At 30.4% G+C, this 13,717-nt stretch overlaps 1 pseudogene; it reads right to left on the bottom strand.

The window, feature by feature from the left end:
• Positions 1 to 8,697: 8,697 nt before the first annotated feature.
• LOC131168985 (beta-fructofuranosidase, insoluble isoenzyme CWINV1-like) lies at positions 8,698 to 11,246 on the bottom strand (annotated as a pseudogene).
• Between the last annotated feature and the right edge of the window lie 2,471 nt (positions 11,247 to 13,717).

Below are 13,717 nucleotides of genomic sequence, written 5' to 3'. Positions count from 1 at the left end.
ATTTTAGTAGTTATAACATCAACAATGGAAATATATATCTTAATTATTATATTCATTATATATAACTATTTTTTTATTTTGTAATTATATATATATATGACAAAGAGAAAATTTAGCATATATTTACAATAACTTCTCTCAAAGCAACTTTTGGGTTTTCTTTTAACAGAATTTTGATTTTTTAATGAAAATTTTAAATATTTTTTTACTTTTTAAATATTCTTCCTTCTTATTGTTATTACTAATTAATGCAATTAAAAAGAGTCAAGAAATTAATTGTACACTACAAGATATAAAAGAATCAATTGAAGAGTGAACATGTGAAAGATAATAATAATAATTAATGGAAGAGCAGCAAAGTCAAACAGGCCATTAAATTGGATCATAATCAAGCTATAAACGCCTTTGTGGTTTCTGATATGTGGGGAACTAAAATGGCATATTCTTTTTGTTTCAGAAATTTCAAGATCAAAGAGAGATGCTCATCTTGCTCACTATACATTGAAGATTGAGTCATTCTTCCAGTAGTTCAGGATACTCAGGACAATAAACTTGACAAATACGAATTTGATGATTTTCAAGCTGACAACTACAAACAGTTTCTAATTATGCTAATGGCATGACTATGGCCATAATTACATTGGAACACAAGAAATTAGGCCATGTTTTGCCATGACATAATTAAAGTTGTAATATAATTAAAATTATATTGTATATTTGATTACGTTGTTTAATAACATAAAAAAATTTAACATAATAAAATAATAATTAATTACACATAAAATAATGTAACGCTCACTATATATAAAAATACATGTAATCATAATCATTTATTTTAATTTTTTTTTATTTATTATCAATACTATAACTATCACTACCACAACCACCACCACTATCACCATCACTATCTTATTACCACCATCATTGTCACCATCAATCGCTTAACCACTGTTATTACTATTTAATTATTGTTACCTCTACTATAACCTGTCTATTACCACCACTACCATTACTTTACCTTGCCATCGAAACCATCATTTAACTATCATTGACACCACCACTACTATTTAGCTACCATTATCACTGACTACTGCAATCATTACCACTTATTATTAACATCATAAATAAATTAAATATTAAAATAAAAACTATCATTACATTATACTTCTTGTATTTTTATTTTACAACAAAATAAAAGAATGTAATGATAATTACATTATATTATATTATAATTTTGATTACATTATATAATTTATATTGCATTATATTACGCTCTATCGAGTGTAATCTTTAGTATTGTATCCTTATGGAAATGTGAAAAGAGATGCAAATGATGGCATTTCTCTCTAATTAGCCATGGCAAAGGCAAAAGCAAATCCTCCTATATTCGAGGTTGTGACCATCAAATTCTTTGTTTATGTCTCAAGGTGACATTTCTTTTAACCTCTATTATGCCTCAAAATTTATCAAATGCTTACATACAAAATAATTCTTGAAGTAATGATTAGACAACTTTCTTAATTATAACTATTTTGGCAGGACAAAAGATTTATTATTATCTTTACAAATGATAAAATGAAGTGTTACCACTCTTTGGAGACTGAAAATGGTTTTTCCAAATTTATTTCACTCAAGATGTCCAATGATTATTCTAATGAGAAAATCTTGCATATTTACAAGAACCTCTCTCTTTAAACAACTTTTTTATTTTTGAATTTTTGACGAAAACTTTAAAGATTTTTTTTTAAAATTTTTTGAATATGTTTTATTTTAATTTTAATTTTAATAAATGTAATTAAGAAAGCATCAAGCAATTAACATATCATATTAAATATTTTTGTGATGCAATTAAGATAAATTCAAGGAATATATATTAAATATTATATGAGATATTTTTAGAATTATTAATAAAAATAATTTAATGAATTTTTAAGTAATTAATTATTAATTTAAAAAAAGAAGAGAGTAGATTCTGATAGTATTATTTTCAAATTTATTTAATTTTTTATAAAATAATAATAAAATAGAAAGATTTAATGAATTATGACATAATTTATGACATGATAATAAAATTAGGGGTTAATTTCACTTATAATTTCTCAACTTAAGTTATTATATCAACACCATCCTTGAATTTCAATTTATATTATAAAAATTCTCGATTTTCAATTTAAATATTACTAAAATTCCTATAACCTACTATTATAGGTTTACAAGTTAACTTATTGTTAAGTTTCATTTATCATCTCTCAAGTTAAATAGGTGTATCATAGTCGTCTTTCAATTTTATAGTTAATTTAAAAATTTCATTTATTTTCTATTTATTTAAAATAAAATCATACATTTTAAAATAGTCTAATATTTTTATAAATATTTTCAATTAATTATTTAATTTATCATAAAAATATTAGTTTTATATATATTATTTTTTTTAATTCGATTTTAAGTTAGTATCTAAAAGATTTATATATAATTTATTTTAATTCTTTTGATTTTATTTTAATGTAAAAAAATTAATAACATATAATTACTTTACTTTATTTTGAAAATATTTAAATCCTAATTAAATATGAATGATTTTATTTTTTTTTATATATGTTGATATTGTATTTAGTTTTTGTCTTTATTTTTTAAATTAGTAAAATAATATATCAATTTTTATTATTATTTAGTACATTTTGTTAAAAATTATTTATATATTTAATTAAAATTTAAATATTTGTATTAGATAAATTAAAGTTAAAAGATGTCTTTGATATATTTATTGAAATTGAGGGACGATGAGTAAAATTTACTCATAAGTTAATTTAGAAATCTGTAATAGCAAATCACAGGATTTTCATAATATTTAAATTAAAATTCATAATTTTTTATGATATGAATTGAAGTTGAGAGATTTTATTAATATAATCAATTAAGTTTGAAATTACAAGTAAAATCAATTTTATATTTAATAATATTCAATAAATTTTAAAATAATAAATAAATGGAAACTAATAATAAGTATTTGGAAAGTTTTTTTTCCTCAATATTATTTTTTATAAAATAATAATAACTGAGGAAGATTCAATGACTATTTTAAAATTATTTTTTATTAATATTATTTCAATTAACTTCATTATAGGTGTTTATTGCTATCGGTGGGAGCTATATGCAGGCAAGAGTAATTTATTTTTACTATAAATTTCCTTGTCTAATTCAAGGAATTTCAAGTTATTGAGCATCAAATTCTATTACTTTCAACTATTATCTCTATTGCTTTAGTGGGGAATTGAAGGGTTGTCATGTTCATTAACCAGGGGATGGTCAATGGAAAAAATTTAATGGTATTATTTTGTATTCAATATACATTTACATAAAGAAAAAAATTTTTAATTAAGGGTAAATTATTATTTAGTCTTTGTATTTTAATGAAATTAATTATTTAGTTTCTATATTTTAAAAAATATACTATTTAGTCCATGCATTTTACCTCCGTTAAACTGTTTAATCCCTCTGTTAATTTTTCCGTTAGTAATACTGGTCAAACTACTATTTAGTCCTTTTATTTTAGTAAAACTAATTAGTTAATCCATATATTTTGAAAAAATATATTAGTTAGAACATATAATTTGACTCTGTTAACTATTAGTCCCATAATTATTTTTTATACCTAAACTACTATAATCTTCTCTTCCTTATTTCTCTCTTATCTTTTCTTATTTCTATCTCTCCATGTTGCTTCTCCTCTACGCTCACATCCTTCTCTCCCTCATTCTTTCTTTGTTTTCATCTGTTAATAAAAACGGTACAAATTATTTATACAAAAAAATTAATCAATTTACTTAAATTTGTAAGTAATAAAGAAAAATTATTTTTCAATAGTAAAAGTATAAAAATGATATCTAAGAAATTAGAGATTTAAAAATATATATATATATAAATTCAGATTTAGCCTCCACATAGTAAAATTTATATTTTTATATGATAATATAATTTTCAAAATGCTATATTTTTCAAAATACATTGACTAACTAATTAGTTTTACTAAAATAGAGAGACTAAATAGTAGTATTTTTGAAAATATAGGGATTAAATAATTAATTTTCTTAAAATAAAAGGACTAAATAATAATTTGAATAGCATAAATAATGAAAAATTTGATGGAATGATTAAATAGCTTAACGAAAGTAAAATACATGAACTAAATAGTATATTTTTCAAAATAAAAAGATTAGATAATTAGTTTTATTAAAATACAGAAACTAAATATTAATTTTTCCTTTAATTAATCAAACTTAAGAATTTTTATTATATTTTTTAATAAAATTTTTATTATATTTTATTTATTATTATGTCATAAAAAATTTTTTCTACTATCATTTTTAATCAATACACTTTTAGTTTTTAAAATTTAACATATTAATTAAATACATTCAAATCATATTTTTTAAAAAAAATAATTTCCTTAAAAATGCACTGCTCAAAAAAATAGTGCTTTCCGATAAATTTACTTCTCAAAAATTAGACTAATGTTGAAAATTATCTTTAAATATTTTAATTAAAAAAATTAAAAATTAATTTAAAATTAATTTTAATACCAAGATAAGAAAAGATGGCAGAAAGCAGTGTATGATAAAATAAAGAAATATACGAGTTGAATTTCTACCTACTCACCAGTGAAAGTGTATAATACAAACATAATAAACTCTCGATATAGATAATAAAGGAGCCCTTACCACACATATAATGAACTCATGTTATACCTCTTCCTCTCCATAGGTACTGCTTCTGCCTTTGTTCATTTGAAGTCAAAGCCAAATGTGCCCATAAATATAAAAATATTATTATCCTCCTCTTTAGGACAAGGGAGAGTATTTAGTCGGTCGGGTTCGAAACCGAACCGAATATTAAAAATTAAAAAATTGAATCGTTTAAAAATATAAATCGAACTGAACCAATCACTTAAAGAGAATCGAATTGAACTAAACCAAAAAATATCGGTTCGATTCCATTGCATTAAATCGAAAATATTAGAATTTTTATATTTTTGGGTTGGATTATGCATCTTGGGCTGGGTTATGCATCTTGGGCTGAAAAATTATTTTGGTCATTTTACTATTCGGTTTAATCAGTTTTAACCGATAAAAAATCAAACCAAACCAAAAAATGAATATGTTCAAATTTTCAAACAGAACCGAACCAATAAAACAAAAAAATCGAACCGATTGAATCGAAATAGCTCGGTTTCGTTCGGTTTTTCGATTCACACCGAAAACTGCACAGCCCTACTTTAGAACTAACAAGGCTTTGATATCATAGCTAGTCGGGAGCCTCTAAACTTGAGTTAAAGCATAATAATATTTATGCAATATCGAGATACAATAAGCTATCATGGTCAAACAAATCTCAAAGTTTTACCCTTTTATATTATTATATAGAATTAGATTTAGAGGACCAAAGCAGTGGATCAATGAACTAGCATTTTCTGATACACATGATCTACTAAGAGTGGCAAGTGTAGAGCATATTCATGTCTTAGTGGATTATTATATGAATAAAATATAATTTTTGACTTTCAACAGAGGGAGAGAAATTTAGAAAGTCATAAGACAAAGAAGTTAGAATATTATTTCTTGGTAAATCTTGCTACAAATGAAATCAAAACTCTCTTTATATAGGAGGAGGGCTGAAACTATTACAACTACTTTTCATATAAACACATGTCTACCTAGTAGGTAGTTAAGGATATCTAACAAGATAAGAACTAGTTAGGTAGACACATGACTTATACCTAACAAAGTCATACATGAAGACAAATAACTTATCTGACTGAAATTAATTATATAGATATCTATCTTTCCAGCTTCAGGGAAACAGTCTTTTGTCAGTTCATATGGAGTTCTGAAGGCACCTGCCATGGGCTATACACTGTGAAGCTTGTGACAGTACAGCCTTCAGGCTTAATTTTGGATTTTTTTGGGCGTCCTTTAGTTCAGTTCTGTCTAAAAGGAATTCTAACTAGGACTTAAATTGTTATTGTAATAATCTGAGTCATGAGAATCAATGTCCTTGCCATATATATTCTTCTTCCAAGAGTTTCCAGGCTCATCAAAGGATTTGTTTCAAGTGTGCATATCCTATGAATCTTACCATATCTTTGAACTGTAATCTGAAACTTCATGAGGCTTTGCTTTTGGACCTATAAAAATTGATTCCAAAACTCAAGTATTTGGTCTAAAGTGGTTGAGCTCATGTAGATATGCTGTGATTTTCTTTCTAAGAACATAGAGGGATCTCTTATGGTGATAGATTTGAAATAAGTCTGATATTCATATATTGAATTTTGAGTCCAGAGTATTTCGTCAGGATATCTGAAAAAAGACGATGTAGGATAAACAGTGAGCAGAATTCTTTACCATCGTTTGATGATCTATGTCATAGACCATAGTGATTGATATTTTTTTTAAGTTATTTACATCATTGAGGGATTGGCTTGAACCATTTAAGAAAATTCTATATTACTTTTTTCTGGTTATTCCTATTATTTAAGAAATAATACATGAGAATAGTGGGAACTTCGAAACCAATGGCATAGAGAGTCATGATGCACTATAAAAATCATTTTTCTTCAAGTAGCAGGTTATCTGAGATATTAAAATAGAAAATCATGAGAAATTGAGTATCTGAAGGAAACTGAGTTTAAATGTCTTTATATTGTCTGAGGACATTGGATAAGTTTTGAAAATGAAAGAGATGATTTTTTGCAAATTCAAATACACAATCATCCTCTCTCTCTCTCTCTCTCTCTCTCTCTCTCTCTCTCTCTCTCTCTATATATATATATATGTGTGTGTGTGTGTGTGTGTGTGTATTTGGTCGGAAGTTCATTATAGAATAGCAGATAGATAAGACAGAGGGACACAATACCAAAGGAATTAGTGATTTTCTTCTCTCTTGGGTTGATTTTTAAAACAATAATTATTTGATAATTCCCATGTTAGTCGTCTTTCAAGTTACTAGCCAATTTAAATATACTTTTCTAAATCTACGTAACAATTTATTTAGATCTGTATAAATCCATCTCCAACACCACTTGTATGAATCCGCCACCTTGAGACCATGAATAAAGGCCTGAAATTCTGCATGTTTTGACGCACAAACACCCAAGCGAACGAACCATATAGCCCACTATCCAATTTCCCAAATGATCCCCAAGCACACTACCTCCACCAGCCCTACCTGGATTGCCTTTACTAGCACCATCAAAATTTAATTTAGTCTAACTTCTGGAAGAGACCAACAAACTGAAATGATAGAATTATAAGTGGAACAAGACATGGCCAAGGACCCTTTCCATGCTAAAGCGTTGTTCCTCAGCTGGAAATTCAACAGAGCAAGCTTCGACTGAAGAGGTTGGATCCTATCTTGAAAAATAGCTTCATTCCTCCAGCGCCAAATCCACCACAAAGAAATGCACAGAGTTTGTAAGGGGGAAGAATCACAATCCGAAATAGCATTAAAATCCAAACACTTCAGAAACCAGTCACTCATATCCATGGATTGAAACTGAGCTAAAGAGGTGGAGTCCCAAACTGATCCCCAAACTTTAAGAGCCATCGGGCATTCACAGAACACATGGCAGAGAGATTCCATGGGCGCACCACAAATGACGCAGCTAGATCAGATATAAGGCCCCTCCTTTGGCAGTCCATATTGGAGAATAAATGTTCATATAATGAATGTGTTCTTCAAGAAAATGAACGAAGTAAAAAATAAAAATGATATAACAAGAAATGTAGTGGTCACAATCTCATTTGCTACAGACTACAGATTGGCACATTCTACAAGAAGTACAAGCCCTCCGTTGTTTGCCCGTCCACGTTCCCCTGCGGTGGGATACTCGTATGGATTATGGAAGAAAAAAATTTCAAGTCCATTAGGGGCCCATGGGCTAAAATGTTTGGAAAAGAATCAAAATATGAACACTCCACTCTGGAACAGAATATCATTAAAAACCTGTCACAGAAAAGAAGGTTAAAACATGTAAAGATTGATAAAGAATTTCCACGCCAAAGATTTATAAGGAAATATTCATTGCAAACCTCCACTGAGGCAATGCTATTATAAGGTTCTGTGTCCCTTGTTTCTGTTCTGAACAATGGAAATTCTCTGTTTTTGCTTGTACTCTGTCTGATTTGTAATAAACATGGAATTTTTAAACATGGAGATGGATTCCTCTGCTCTGTTTTTAAGACATCTAATGTTGTGACAGGAGAAGATGAAACAATTAAGCAGAAGCATCTATCAGAGGGGAAGTTGTCCTGCAAGTCGACGGAAGGGATTCTCTACCTCTGACAGAGCTATGAAATTTCAAATGGGAGTGAAGAAGAGGCAAAAGCTTGCAAATTTTGGATGCCAAGTCAGAGAGCTACAATGGTCCTCAGTAAATTGGAATAACTTTAAAATTAAAATCCCAGAATTTGGCAATATGAACTTTGCTAGTGATATTTTATATTCCTTCTAATTCTCAATTCTTATATTCTATCGCAAAAACAAATCCACTGGCTTCATTTATTTCATCTATTAGAATGTTACTCTTTATTCCTTTTTTTTATTTCATCTCTGAGAAAGTACAATTAAAGTGAAAAACATGAAATCAAGATGTGTAGTTGTAAATATATCTCATCCTCATTTTGTAACTCCCAGTTTAGTTGTTCAGTTGATGCGAGCCTTCTTCATGCTCCAAGCACTGAGTCTTGTGATAGTAACACTTTCACTTCCATTATTGAAAGCATACAAGTGGGCTGCCTCATTTATTGCCAATGTGGGATAGACTCTTGCTGAATTGTAACTCTTTCCTTGCCCACCAAGCCTCTCCACTACTGAACGATCAATCTCTGCAGGTAACAAAATTCAAATACGTCAAGACAAGAAGCTAGTAGAATGTAATTGACAAAAGGGTAAGTCATAACCTAAAGATAGTTAACAAAAACTTCAGGAATTAGGAATCCATCAACTGAATGTATAAACTACTACTCTAAGCTAATAAATGGTGGACCTTGATGGACAACATTGGTTGGACCTTCTGCTAAAGTTTCTCCATCAAATCAAAATGATATATGCCTAGTCTACTAGCCTTTTGAGTTGATTGGAAGACACAGGGAAATTATGCACCAAGTTGGATACAAAGGAAACTTCAGTAGCAGCCAATGGTCTGTTGAACTGATTACATCTCTCTTGAAGGGCATGGCCGTTAAGTTTTAACATTTTGATTTCCTCCCATATCTTTGAGTCGATCTTTTTCCACACAACTTTTGATTATGGACATTTATATTATTGAGGTTATAGACTTTAGATAGAGTTCTTGTGTTGGGTAAGATCTTGGAAGGTGTTTGGCTAAAACGTATTGGTTAATTGGCAACATTTTCAAAGATCCTATCTTCCAAGTAACTTCCCACCTCATTCTAATAACACAGCTAAATATTGACCTTAGAAGTGAAAAAAAAAAAAAAAAAAAAAACCCTTATTTTCTTATTATGTTACAGTAAACTCACCAAGCTTCTTAACGACAATTGCTCATAAATTAGGTCCACATCAACAAATGACCCATAAGTGGTCTTATCATTGTCAGGATTTATTGAAGACCTGAAAGTTATAAAAGTAAAGCACAGAAGCAAAAGGGTTAAGTAACTGTTGGATTTACAGGTAAACAATTGATGGCTTGAAAAAGTAGAGAAACAGATAAGTGGAGAGAGAGAGAGAGAGAGAGAGAGAGAGAGAGGAGGACCTGCTTTGGTCACTGCACATAAGCACAACATAATTGTCCTGGCCTTTGAATATTCTAAAGAAAACAGTTGTGTACTCTGGCATGCCTTTAGAAGCCAAAACTAGCAACCCAAATGGACCTAAACTGCCTCTAACTGAGGTACCCTTTGGCTACAAAGCAATTGTGGTTTAGTCCAGCTTGGGTCTAGCATTTCTACGTTGCCAAAATCTGATACCTTAAATGTGATCTCCACATCTGCCTGTTAAGATGAATAAATAAATAAATGCGGTAGGCAGTATAATTAGGGCAACAAATAAGCATTAATAACCTATTAAGTGGGTGTAATATGATTTGGTTAATGACAATTAGCAAAAATCCTATTTCTGAACCGTAATGACTTGCCTTTGCTGCTGTGACACTAGGGACTTCAAGCGCATATCCTTCCTTAAGGTCTTGGCTAGGCAAGTGGACTGGATTCATACGAAGCATTTCAATTTCCTTGATTGGCCATTGCACCAGTTGCTTTCCCGATTTATCAAGCCACACAGCTCTTGGAACTGCCTGCAAGAATGAATCCAAGAAAGGAGTCAATATTGATATAAAATAATACTAGTGATTTGAAACCGACTTCCTAAGAAATTAACTATATATTACCTGAATTCCAGCCCAACCCTTCTTGATATCATCACTAACACTAGAAGATTCATTTAGCCAAGCCCACAAGAGCCTTCTATTCTTAGCACTGTCGAAGAAAGTTTTTGAAGCATAAAATTTCCCATAATCATATCTTAAGCCAGAATCACCATCCAGTGATCCTTCGTCCAATATCCTTCACATGATCATATTCTCCAATTGTGTAGTAATCATGTGCATTGAAACTCGCCTTAAGCGCATACTTAACATCTGGTCCAAATGTTGGCAGGTCAACCCCAACTGTGCTATTAAATGACACTGGGAAAAAATCCACACATGCCCACATTCCAGTGTCCGTAGCAGAATGTAATGGGTCATTGGCCTTAATCCAATGAACAAAATCTTCACTGCTGTAAAGAATTGCAAATCCCTTACTGTCATTTTTACTTCCAATGATTACTTTCCATCTCCCATCAGCACCAAGCCAGGCCGTGCTTGGGTCTCTAAATGAACCAGGATCAATTTGGTTCTCAGGGTTGGGTGACATTACAGGATTTTTGGATGACTTCTCCCATTCTAAGAGGTATGGGTCAGATGGGTTTTTGGGCATGGGCAAATTTTGAACTTGTTGGTTTAATGAGTTAATTCCTGTGTAAGGAATAGCAGGTGTGCCATTTTGGGGGATTGTGGCTGAACCAGACCCGGCACCATTAATATCTGATGGCTGAGATGGATAGATGGCAACCTTTTGTGGGGTCCAATTAACAAGATCTCTTGAAGTTGAGCGGGCCCACACAATGTTTCCCCACACAGCTCCTTCAGGATTTTATTGGTAGAACAAGTGGTAAATTCCCATGTAAATCATTGGCCTTGCAACCAGATTCATCAATGGTGGCTAAATGAACTAATATGGGTGAATTCCAGATGCATAATAAGAACATAATAAAAAGAAGAAAAAGAACTCACCGTTTGGATCTGTGTGCCCCATCAGTCCATTTTACAATCAGAATACCTCAAATGTCAAAAACAACAAACATTTAGAGAAAAACTACAAGCAAAAATCAAAGCCAATAAAAGAAGAGATCAATAAAAATCTATTAAGGTTAGTTAATCGACTACCATTCATCCTGTTCTTGGAAAGTTGCAATTGTTAGCCAGTTCTGTAAGGTTGAGTTGTGTTAGAAGCAGATTCATTAAGACTTTGAAGGGATAAATTTCAATAACTATCCTGAAGTTATATAGTTATAATCCTACGGTCCTTTTAACTTTAAAATGTAACATAAAACCCCCTAAACTTTTAAATTTTGCACAGTAAAATCTCTCTGACTTTTAATTACTGATTTTTCAATTAGAAACTAATATGAATAGCTCTCGCATGGCACTTAGTCAACATTTCTCTCTCCTCTCTTACGCAAACTATAAAATTATTCTCTTTATACATGAAAAATTATTCTGTCTATAGAGAGCAAAATGATTCAATTTACACATGGCTTGAGAAAGAAAAGAGAAATACTGACTAAGCTCTATGCTAAAACTATCCAGATCAGCGTTTAACTGAAAAACTATTAATTGGAGGTTAAAGAGATTTTATTGTATAAAATTTAAAAGTTGATGGGGTTTTATGTTACATTTTTAAGTTACAGTACTGTAATGTTACAACTAGATAAGTTCAGGGACAGTTATCAAAATTTATCCAACTTTGAAGCGCATGTAAATACAATGGGAAGCTTCATGCTCAAAAACTCCATAGCCAAAAAGGACAGCAAAGAACAACAAGAGTCTCACATATGAGATGGCCATGGTTGCTTTGTTAGAATATGGTGATCGAGTACTGCATCTGCATGGCAATTATATAGAGGAGTTTGGTGGCAAAGAAGAAAAGCAAAATCCATGCATAGTGGATGACCAGGGGACTTTTCAGGGTCTAGGGTATTAAAATTCTCGTAGAAAAGTAATAATACAAGAAACTAAGAAAATGTTGACATTACAATGAACCAAACTTTAGCTATATCAATTAAGGGAAGTTTTTATCCTGATTCGGTTTATTATAAACTCACAATGTGAGATTTATAAATGAACTTCATTATATATTTTATACTTTTAATTTTATCAAAATAATATAAATTATTAAATAAGAAAATTTTATTTAAAGAAGCAGTCCCTATGAGTTCTACTACTGCAACTCCATTTACTCCTAAGACAGTCTTCTCCTTTTCACTTGGCTTCCTCACATTTTTGAACCCCTTCCTTCTCGTGCTTCTTCTTAAGCTTATGGCCAGGCTTCTTGCAATAGTTACACTTGCCTTTGAAGGGCTTTTTCTTAACTGTTAAATTATGATCATGCTTACCACCATTCTTGTTCTCAAATTTAACTTTAGGCTTCTTATCCATCTGAAATTTCTCATTAGTCTTGCTACTAGACCCTTGAAAAACATAATTAACAGAAGCATTATTCCCTTTCCTCATAGATTCCTCTTCTTGGCACACAATGGCTATCAACTGATCAACTATCCACTCCCCCTGTTGGGAGTTGTAAGAAGTCTTGAGAATTTTGAATTGGGGTGGAAGAGATTCAAGAATGCACCAGACCAGAAAACTCTCTCCCAAATCAAGATCAAAAGACTTGAGCCTATTGAAATAACTTATAAGTGTCATAATGTATTCCCATACACCACTAACACCATCATATTGGGTGTGCTCTAGCAAAGAAAGATAATGACTCTTTTGAGCCTTGTCAAACTTCTTAAAATTTTCAGCAACAGCCTGCATAAATTCCTTAGCAGTCTCCTTATTAGGAATACCCTGTCTTATGGACTTATCTATGGTATACTTCATCACCATTAAGCAAACCCTATTAGAATTTCGCCACTTCTCATGATAAGTCTTTTCAGCAATAATGGATTTATTAGTAAGTTCAGCCAGTGCATAAACCCTTAAGGCTAAATCCAGTTGGGCTATTGCTAGGTACATGCTCAGATACTCTTTTCAATCATTAAAATTGGAGCCATTCAGAGTTTTCATTGCAGATAATTGCATAGAAATAGTAGCTCGAATAAAACAACAAAGAAAACATGAATTATGTATATAACATAATCACAAAACTAAAGTTTCATTTTCAAATCCAGCTAAGAAAGCAATTATGTACAAAACTTTTATTCATTATAATCCCGTCCAAGGGTCCCAGATTACAATAAAATCAAGAAAACTTATTGAACTAATCAATATATATATATATATATATATATAAACCAACATATTTAACACTTTTATACCGATACTGTTGAGGCAGTGGGTGTAGAATAGGCTTTGAGGCGTGATGAATCACTATCTTTAAAG

Source organism: Hevea brasiliensis, chromosome 6 (genome assembly GCF_030052815.1).
Source record: "Hevea brasiliensis isolate MT/VB/25A 57/8 chromosome 6, ASM3005281v1, whole genome shotgun sequence".
In the NCBI taxonomy this organism is placed as follows: domain Eukaryota; kingdom Viridiplantae; phylum Streptophyta; class Magnoliopsida; order Malpighiales; family Euphorbiaceae; genus Hevea; species Hevea brasiliensis.
This window is presented reverse-complemented; position numbering and strand designations above follow the sequence as displayed.